Genomic DNA, 10,528 nt, shown 5'->3' with positions numbered 1-10,528 from the left:
TACCTTTAATAACATAACGTTACCTAATTTTTAAAGTGCAATTAGTAATACTTTTATAACAAATTTATATCAGTAATGATTTCTTGGTTAATGTCAAGTTGTCATAAAGACATTTTGAATAATGTCAACTTTGTATTAAAAGTGTCATAATTTACAGAGTCATGTTCATGACAGGTGTTATGTCATGTTTATGACAGTGTCATGTCAGTCTTATTCAACCCCCTTCAAATAAAGTGTTACCAAATATGTTTATAAAAGTTACACACTGGCCATGAGGAAATAGAAAGTGTCTAATCTGAGTTCTGATTATATTCCACAAAAATTTACTAGAGTAATAAAAACAAGAAAGTTCTATGTATTTTTCACAAGTCCTTGCCTTCACTCCTTACAATCCAAAGCTGCTACTTAAGGCTATCAATTTTCTAATTCTTTGTTTCCCTCTTCTGAATGAAATCTCGTGTTAAAAGATGTAAATCATTTTGCTCAGTTGTTTGAGTAAAATCTCCAAAATAGAGTTCAGATTGGACCCACTGTTTAGAGACAAAACAGACCTTTGATTCACTTCATCCTCTCACAAAATGATTTGATGATATAACTAAGAGCATGAAGTCATCTCCCAGTTTATTAGATGTCTTACCAACAAATCCTTTGTAAAGATCCCTTTACATTTTTATATTCTGATACTATGTTGATTTTTAGTCTTTTAAACTACTGTTGTTCTGCCATTATTATAGAAACCAAACTTTGATGTGAATGATTTTATTTACTATAGACCTATTTCCAAATGACCTTCTATGGCCAAAATGTGGGAAAAAATTATCTATATTTAATTAAATCATATGTATTTATCTATAACCCTATCTGGTCTTTCTGCAGTAAACAGACTATATTAATCTTTTTAATATCTGTCTGGATGTATGATAAATTTTCATTGTTAAATGGTGATAAACAGGAAGTGTTAGTTTATAATCTCAAAGTACACAGAGACTCTAATATTCAGATTCTTCATTCTTCAGGCTCTTACTGCAGCCATGGGGTATGAACCTTGGAGTAGTTTTAGATTCTGATTTGAGCTTCTCCAAATACTTAAATATCAACATAATTGCTTTTTATTAGGAATAGTTTCAATATAAGATCGATTACCTCTGATGCTCATACCCTGTATCATTCTTTTATCTCATGTCATTTTGATTTCTACAAATTCTCTATTTACTGGTCTGCCTCAAAAGCTCTCAGTTGTTTCTAATTAGGACAGAACACAGCAGCTAGAGTCCTCACTAGAACCCATACATAGTTCCTACAAATCTGAACCGGAAGTGATTCATGCCAGCTTAGGGGGCAAGCGCAGCATAAAGCATAGACGATTGATGGTTTCAAAACCAACAAAAAGAAAAGTCAGCCAAGATGGCTGTCAGTTCCATCTTTAACTGATGTCATATGAATACAAAGTACTTCAATCCTCGCCTTTTTACACTGGTTACCTGTAATGTTCAGAGTTGATTTCAAGATTTTAAAGTTAGTTTTTAAATCAATTAATGAGTTTGCTCCATCTTATATTTCTGAGCTGCTCACTCCTTTTAACACCCTCCTCATCACCAACCTCTTAAGTCATCTGACCCCTCTAGAAACTCTCTGTGCTGAGAGAGGTAATCATCCAAGAGTTATCGAGTTTTTATGGTCAGATCGTCTCTTCTATGGAACGCCCTGCCACTTACGATTAGACTAGCCTCTTCAATGTCCTGCTTTACATCTACCTTAAAAACTATAGGTTGGCTTTTAACTGTTGATTCTCTGCATGTTTATTTTGTGTGTTTTAATTTGACAATGTAATGTAAAAGGACTTTGCAATTCTGTTTTGAAAGGTGCAATACAAATAAGATGTATTATCATTATTATTATTACACACAGGCACAGACCCCATTTGATAGAGTCTGGTGCCTGTCCAAAAAGAGTTCTCCAGGTCGAAAAGAATATTACATTTCTCTAAAATAAATCGAAAGTCACTGCAATTCCATCGCTATTGGAGCTGCGTGTTAAGATTTGGGACGTGGGGTTTTGACAGAAGCTTGGCAGAACCACTTTGAGCAATTTGCAACCGTTCTAGGAAGGTTTTGCTTAGACGTGTGAACTACCACATAATCTAACATCTACAGTCTTCTTTCTCTCTGTTGTAAGGGCTGCAGCAAATCAGTTCCAAGGAGAATGGTACTCATAATCAGCTTGGTCTGGCTTGTACTACATCTAGAATGGTTGAAATGTGGAGGAGGAAGTTAGAACTGGGCAGGATCTACAAATCTGACCAGTGCTGACTGCGGCAGATCTGGTTAAAGCCAAGCCTGTGGAGAAGGGACTACAAAATGATTTGTCTTTCAATGTATCTGAATTAAGATTATTACTACTAAATTCCTCCACACAGTAATGGGAAAGACTTATTACCAGTTATAACACTTGATGGCAGTTGTTGCTGCCAAGAGTGGAACAACCAGTTATTAGGATTAGGGGATAATTACTATTTCATATATTGTTACATCCAAGTTTGGATCTCTTTTTTTCTTCGACAATGGAATAATCTGAACACTTAAAAAAAAAAAAAATTATGTTCTATTGGAGCCTTAAAACAATCCTCCAATTGTTTGAAATCTGTAAACAAGTCAGAACCATAAAGAGTATAAGTCCAACAATACTGAGACATAATTTTTATTTCATAAGACCCTAACCCGGATGTAACCAGTCAAATAGTCTTACTGTTACCAACCGTTATAGAGAAGGAAAAAAAAAAACTTTGGAGTTTGTAATTAGGGCGAGGCTTTGTTCCTGCCCTTGAACCGGCTCTCTGATTCCCCGCAGCGCCAACTTCTTGTGCTACAGCATTCAGTCTTATTGCCGTCTCGTGTTTTTCTTCCTCTTTTTGTAATTTCTTCATGACTTGTTTTCGGCTCCATGTTCAAGTTCTCAGCCGTCACGGACCGTGGTAGTCGCGCACACGTTCCGCAGCGCGCAGGCACACGCGCGCGGGTGTAGCCCCTCGCCTGATTTGCACTGGCACGGGTCATTTCAGGTTAGAGCCTGGCGCTGTGTCCCGTTCAGCTTGGCCCACGGAGAGCAACACTGGATCCAGCTGAGGAGGAATGCACGGGCAGTAGGACACCGACTCGTTTCTGGATACAAGCTTCGTGGTGCATATGCGGTACGTTTCGCTTTTTAAGGGGGAGTGGGGCTTTTTATGACTATTTAGCCAATGACAGCTTCTTTTGAAAGGGACATTTTAAATATATATACCAGCCACATGGACTGAATGTTTTTTCTAGGCTAAATGCTTTCAGTAAGGTTAAACATCTTTATGTCCCGTGGAATTACATTCAAAATGTCTGAAATTTAACCCTATCTTGCTTGTACTAAAAAGTGCATATCTATATACGTATGTTTATTTTCTTATGAGCAGTCATTAATCATCTGTGACAGTTCGGGTTAGAAATTATTTTTAAATTGCACGGATTATGAGAGGATTATTTCAACATTAATGTATGTTAACGCTGCTAAGACGGCAAGTTGTTATCCCTGTGTTATACCTAGAGTAAAGAGATATTTTGTAAAAAAATAGTATGTTTTTGCAAGCTTTGGCTTGTTTTGAAGACGCCGAATGATATAGCTGTTCGTAAAACTCCTTTATTTTAACCAAAGTTGTTTGTAAAACTCGCTACATGTCTACTAAAGAAAGAGAGTTAAAAATATATGGATTTAACACGGAGTTCCATAGGGTAACGAACCGGATTAGCTTTTTTTCTTTATATTTGATAGAGTTGGGGTTTTGGGCCCGTAAACGTTCACTTCGTAAACCCGCTAGTTCATACTAACACTTCCAGCATGTCCTCACTCACTTATATTTGTGTTGCAGTTAGATATTGTGTGTATTTCCGCGTTCAGCAGCAGCTTTCGCTTTTTGGCACTTGAACTTCACTGGAGCCCTCCATTAACATCTGGTGTGCAGGAATAAGCAAACCCCGCTCCCAGCACATTAGTGACCTTAAAGGTTGAGCATGACGCTGCAGTCACTGTGTCAGTAGCTTTGCACCAAATCACTGAGGTGTTTGAACCCGGGGAACAACCTGCCTCTCAGGCGTGACGTTTGTTTAACACCACTTTATGTCGAGTCGTTTATTACTTGTGTGATGGGTGACATGTGGCCACGTGAGCACGGAGTGATGCATTCAGGTCGGACATAATTTTTTTTATTGTTTTTTACTAGGAAAGGCAAACAGGCAAATGATCAAATAGTCAACATAATTAAATAGGGTAGTTTTGGTGGTCACATTTTTTATTTCAGTTCATTAGTAGCACTTCCTTCAAGAACCATTTCTTTATTAGAGGGATAGTTGGAACTTTTGGAAGGCAAACGGTATGAAGTTATCAATAATAATTCCCTTGTCTGTATTGGAAAGGTGTAATGTGGGCATTGCAGAAAAGCAGTTGGAGGCTAACAGGTAGCCAAACAGACCTGAGTTTGGCAATCTAAAATTGTTCAAACTAAAAATACTCATATCGTTGACATAAAATGTTATACTATAAATATATTCACTGTCTACACTTTCATAGGTTATGTTAGTGGGGGAGAGTGGAGAAGTTGTAGAGGGTGGCTGTTTGTGTCACTCTGCTTGATTGGTTGATCAAGAGCCTGCAGGAATAATATCCAAACAGCCAGAAGATCTGGTCTTCTATTCTGTTGGAGAATTGACAGTCTGTTGCTAAGTCTAGAAGTCTGCTGCACTTTTGGTGGACTTAGTGCCCCCAACTGTTGAGGTAAATGTGAACAATCTTTACTAACATAGAGAAAACAGAAACAAATTTAACAAAGGGTATGTTTATCGTCTGCTAATAACTTTGTATCCTATGGATATAATAAGGCTGAATGATATGGCTGAAAATAAATTATTTCATATCAGTGGTTATCGATAATTATAGATTATTTTCTTGCTTTAAATATCCAAATATTGCCAAACTAGTAATGTGACCTTTTCTGTTTTATACACAATTTTCTCTTAAGCTGATAACTCATTTTCTCCTTTCACTCCACCCTGTTCTTTTTTATTTTTAAGTAGTTATAGAGCATGGTGGCAAAACTTGAAAGTGCTCCCTCATGATGACCTAGTTGGGCGCATAGCCCCGTTTCTTCTCCACCAGGGCAGCCTGGTGTCAGTGCTGCACAGAGAGAGTGGCAGTCACGCTGCGCATCCTTGAGTCTGGCTGCCTTGACTCTCAACATTATCAGCTTAGCGTTGCATACTGAACAGTTCGATGTGATTGCAGTTTCTTGCACAGCATTTTCCTATGCAAGTCAGTACGTCACTGAGTATATGTATGTGGTTCTGAAAATATACCTTTGCGGGATGTGTACAACAGACGTCTGCACTGAGTCTGCTTCAAGTACACGCAGACCACCAAGGAGTGAAGTGTACGTTCGAGGCAACATGAAACTGCTGCTGCGCATGTTGCTCATCACGTGGTGGCTAGCTAACCATTGACTGAGTCAGTCATACGATCTCACAAACCTTTCTTAGGCTTCGCTCGCACTGCAGGCTCAATTCTGATTTTTTTTGTGAAATCTGATTTTTTTTTTTTTTTTTGCATGGTCGTTCTCAAAAAACATCCATGCCTGTTATCTCCTGTGTGAACTGCAAATAAGCTTAAAGTTTCTTCATGTGCAGTAGAGGACGGAGCTGCTAAGTGTTTGCGGATGCAAACATGTTTTCCTATTTTAAAATTGTTGTCCAACTGGAGCCAGTACATTGACAACTTAATCCCCACCATGGTTGCTGTTTTTCTTCCTGCCTCCGCGCATCAGGACGCAGAATAGTGACGTTTGTTGAGTATTAGTGACATACAGGCTAGATGAATGCGACCTGGCCATACAGACACAGGTCACATTTGAAAAAATCAGATAGTGATCGGACTTATTAACACATATCCAACTGATAGTGGAGTCGCATTTGTAAAAATCTAATCTGTGTTGTTCAGACAGTCATGAAAAGATCAGATACAGACAAAAGGGGGGCGGGGGGGGGAAAAATCAGATTTGGGTCACTTCAGGCTGCAGTGTGAATGTAACCCCATCCTTCATCTGGAGGATGTAGGCAGAACATCCTACATCCTACATCCTCTTGATGTAGGATGTTCTGGCTACATCCCCCAGAATGCCATGTAGTTCTGGATCAAAGTTCAGTGACATTATCAACATTATATCAGACATATTTTCTATTGATATTGATCACGTGGTTATCACAATAGCCATCATTATTGTTTTATCGCCCAGACCTATATAAACATGTTCAGTTTGGTCAAATTAGCCAACTATTACCTTCAACTGGTGTGTGGATTTCTTTATTTTCTAAAAGTTCACAGAACATTAAACCTGACTACTACACATACTAAAACTAACATGCTAATAAACTCACTAACCCTATATGACTAAAACTCCTAACTTACCAGTTAAATGAAAAATTAAAATGACAGCTCAAAATTGGTGTTCTTTTCATTCTTCAAAATAATTATAGTGAAAGTCATTAATAGACTGGGCTTTTAATGTTTTATTAAAACTAAGAAAAAATAACATTGCAAAAGTTAACATTGGCAAAACTATGATATAAATGAGTATGTATTAGATTTCTGAGTGCAAGTAAATGCATCACTCAGCTCCTCCTTCAAGTATTTGACGAATGTTGGGCCCATCAAATGGCAGCAGTATTTAATCACTCACTGGTATGTAATTAAACAGCATTTATGTATACATAAGTGCTGTTTAATTACATACATGTTAGAACAGTACCAAGTAATTCCAGTAACGATACGTTACTGTATGTTCACCTAACCCCCAGACAACACAGCAGAATCAGTAGATAGAAAATAGCAGGAGCTTGTTTACAAACCAGAAAAAGACATGAGAGTCTCCTGGTGTGTTTTTGGTTGAAACATGCTTGTTCTTCATTCAGTGAAGTAACTAGAGGTGGGTTGGATAACCAGAAATTGTGCTCAAGTGAGAGGAGCATTTCTTCAAAATAACAGTACCCAAGTAGAATTGAAAAGTATGTCGCTGTAAAAATGACAGCACCAAAAGTACAGCTTCTCTCCAAAATGTTACTCAAATGTAACTGACAAAATGTAATAAGTTACTTCACCCTTCTGTGTACCACACTAGTAATTTTACCACACTAGTAATTAATCCAAGCATTAGCAACTTGCTAAGCATTAGCAACTTGCTAAGCATTAGCAACTTGCTAATGCTTGGAATGCCAAGCTCTGAAGTTGTTTGGAGTTTCTGTAAAAATTACTTTATTTTTTTTGTAAACATTTTGCTTTGTTTCTGAGACAAATACATTTTAAAAATACAAAAAACTATTAACTACAACTAATTTCATAAAAAAAATAAACTTGCATTAATCTCAAACTACAAAATAAAATGTAAGCAAAGATTTGTAATGTATAAAATGTGCAAGTCACCACCTTCAGCATGACAAAATGAAGATAACATTTAGTCATTATTTTTATTATCATCTATGCAAATAAATTAGTCTATTAAAAATCTTGTCAAAACATAATTTGACAAGAATTATGTACAATTCTTAAAATAATTGTACAATCTGCCCATGTTCAGTCATGAGCACAACTTCCAAGGTTACATCTTTCTATGAAGTAAGGAGGCCAGTGTTTCCCCTATCATTCTTCTGAGGTGCCAGTAGAGCAACCAGACTGTGGTAGGATTAAACGTGACAAATTTTGTTTTAGTGGCAGCAGTTTGCTCTCCTGCAAGTGTCATCAGAAGTAACTTATTTCTGTTAAAAGAAAATGCAAACTCAAAATACTTCCCAACTGAAATTAAATCAGGGGTACATTGATTGTAGTTTTCAGGCCGATCACCGACATTTAAAAAACATGACTGATTTTGGCCTTTCTGTACTAAATATGGCAAAAAAGTTGCAAAGTTTGGCATCAGTAGGCTGACTATTGTCCAATGCAGCCCTCTCTTTGAGACTTATGGTAGTAGAAAGATCTCTGGATAAGATTGTTTTCACATATAAGTATTGACCGATCATCAGTCACCCAAAATTAAAGAAACCGTGGCCGATCAATCTGTGCACCTCTAAAAATAGCCCTCCCCCAAGCCCTCCTATAACGACAATGTCCCTAGAGAAAACAGTGGATACCATAGGATCTCTGTTCTTTTCATTTTTAATTTTAATTTACTTTGTGTAAATTTAGTAGCTTTGTCCTGGTGTTGCTAACATGTAACCTTACAGAGTGTTCAAAAACTTGTTCAGTCTCAAACTGTAGAAAATTGTCAATGAAGCTGAGTCCTTACTCTATGATTATTTTGAAACTACAGCTCAGACCAATGACAAGAACCAAATACAACTGCTACACGTTACACACAGCACACACACACAGGTACTGCTGTGTATTTGTGTGTGTACAGGAACAGGTATGTGTGTCATGATTTGGGTTTGGTGAGGTGAGGGAAGACGCAGGTGACTTGGGAAGAAGATGATGATTTAATGATAAATATCCACGGAACAGAACAATGGGGAGCACAATGAACACACGACAGCACAGGGAAACTGGCTGGTACACACGACGAGGATCCGACAAGAGACAAAGACAACAGGTGGGACTAAATAGACTGGGAGGGTAATCAAAGAAAGGAGACACAGCTGGGAACAATCAACAGGGAAGACAGAGACTCACAGGGGAACAGGCTAATAAATACAGAAAAACCTCAAAATAAATACACAGATCACAACAGTACCCCCCCTTCAAGGGCAGCTACCAGATGCCCCAAACAAAAAAAAAGTCCAAACACAACAAGGTTGGGCGGAGGGGCGCTGGACGGGGGGCTAGAGTCCACGGGGAACAAAAACAGAATCACTCAGTCCAAAAAAAACAAAAAGCACGGTCAAGGCAGGACCTGCCGTGGACAGTCCGGCCCGTGGACAGTCCGACGGGCGTCTCCGGCGCAGGAAGCAGAGTCCCGGAAGCGGGTCTGACGGGCGTCGCCGCCACCGCAACAGGCAGACCCTCAAAGGCTCTGGGGGGCTGGCAGGAATGCCGGCTGAAGGCTCTGGAGGGCCAGCAGGAAGGCCGGCTGAAGGCTTGGACGGAGTACTGGGAGACGGATGCTCGAACGGGCCAGCTGGAAGCTCGGACGCAGCACTGGGAGTCGGATGCTCAGATGGGCTGGGTGGAAGCTCAGACGGAGCACTGGGAAGCTGAGGCTTGTCCACAAACTCGGGCGGACCACTGGGAAGCTCGGNCAGGACCTGCCGTGGACAATCCGGCGGGCATCTCCGGCACAGGAAGCGGAGTCCCGGAGGCGGGTCCGACGGGCGTCGCCGCCACCGCAACAGGCAGACCCTCGAAGGCTCTGGAGGGCTGGCAGGAAGGCCGGCTGAAGGCTCTGGAGGGCCGGCAGGAAGGCCGGCTGAAGGCTTGGACGGAGTACTGGGAGACGGAAGCTCGGACGGGCCAGCTGGAAGCTCGGACGGAGCACTGGGAGTCGGATGCTTGGACAGGCCGGGTGGAAGTTCAGACGGAGCACTGGGAAGCTGAGGCTCGTCCGCAAACTCAGGGGGCGGAGCCACGGGGAACTCAGGCTGCTCACCAGCAGCGGGCACGGGGAACTCTGGAGGCTGCTCACCAGCAGCGGGCACGGGGAACTCTGGAGGCAGAGACAGGCAGAGACAGGCGCCACCTCGGCGCGGGGACTGGAGGCGGTGGGGACTGACGCCGCCTCGGCGCGGGGACCGGAGGCAGCTGAAGGCGGGGCCCAGGGGCCGGGACCTCCGGCAGCTCAGGGCAGTGGTGACGGCAGGTTCCGGCCTCTGGCGCTGCGATCCCCATAGCGGTCCCAGATGAAGAAGAGCCCCTCCACAAAACTCCTCCGGGGAGACCAATCCGAACACTGGCCAAGGGTTCATTCCGTCGTTGGGTGTGGGCCTGCCACATGCGTTCCTCACCTTTTCTGTGGTCGGATCCTACTGTCATGATTTGGGCTTGGTGAGTTGAGGGAAGACGCAGGCATACTCAGGAAGACGATGACAATTTAATGATAAATATCCATGGAACAGAACAACGGGGAGCACAACGAACACACGATGGCACAGGGAAACTGGCTGGTACACACGACGAGGATCCGACAAGAGACGAAGACAACAGGTGGGACTAAATAGACTGGGAGGGTAATCAAAGAAACGAGACACAGCTGGGAACAATCAACAGGGAAGACAGAGACTCACAGGGGAACAGGCTAATAAACACAGAAAAACCTCAAAATAAATACACAGAAAACACAGATCACAACATGTGAAAAGCTATGGGACTTCTTCACACACACAGCACTTTGTAGAAAATAACATGCTATCTTTGCTTAAAAATATGAGCAGGTTTCGGTTTCCTAAACCTAACTGGGAACAGATTGCTTATTCCAGGACTGTTTTTAAACTGTTTCTGTAATGTTCACACAGTTGACAGCAAACCTGTAAAA

General features: G+C 41.1%; 1 protein-coding gene across 3 annotated transcripts in view; it reads left to right on the top strand.

The window, feature by feature from the left end:
- Positions 1–2,793: 2,793 nt before the first annotated feature.
- thrb (thyroid hormone receptor beta) overlaps positions 2,794–10,528 on the top strand; it is a 105,754-nt gene continuing 98,019 nt past the window's right edge. For 2 of the 3 annotated variants that reach the window (XM_016674481.1, XM_007558436.2), the window contains exon 1: positions 2,794–3,187. The gene's annotated coding sequence lies outside the window, so the exon portion shown is untranslated. The remainder of the gene's footprint in view (positions 3,188–10,528) is intronic. The other variant, XM_007558437.2, reaches the window with a different exon arrangement.

This window comes from Poecilia formosa, unplaced genomic scaffold (assembly GCF_000485575.1).
Source record: "Poecilia formosa unplaced genomic scaffold, Poecilia_formosa-5.1.2 Scaffold96, whole genome shotgun sequence".
Classification (NCBI taxonomy): domain Eukaryota; kingdom Metazoa; phylum Chordata; class Actinopteri; order Cyprinodontiformes; family Poeciliidae; genus Poecilia; species Poecilia formosa.
This window is presented reverse-complemented; position numbering and strand designations above follow the sequence as displayed.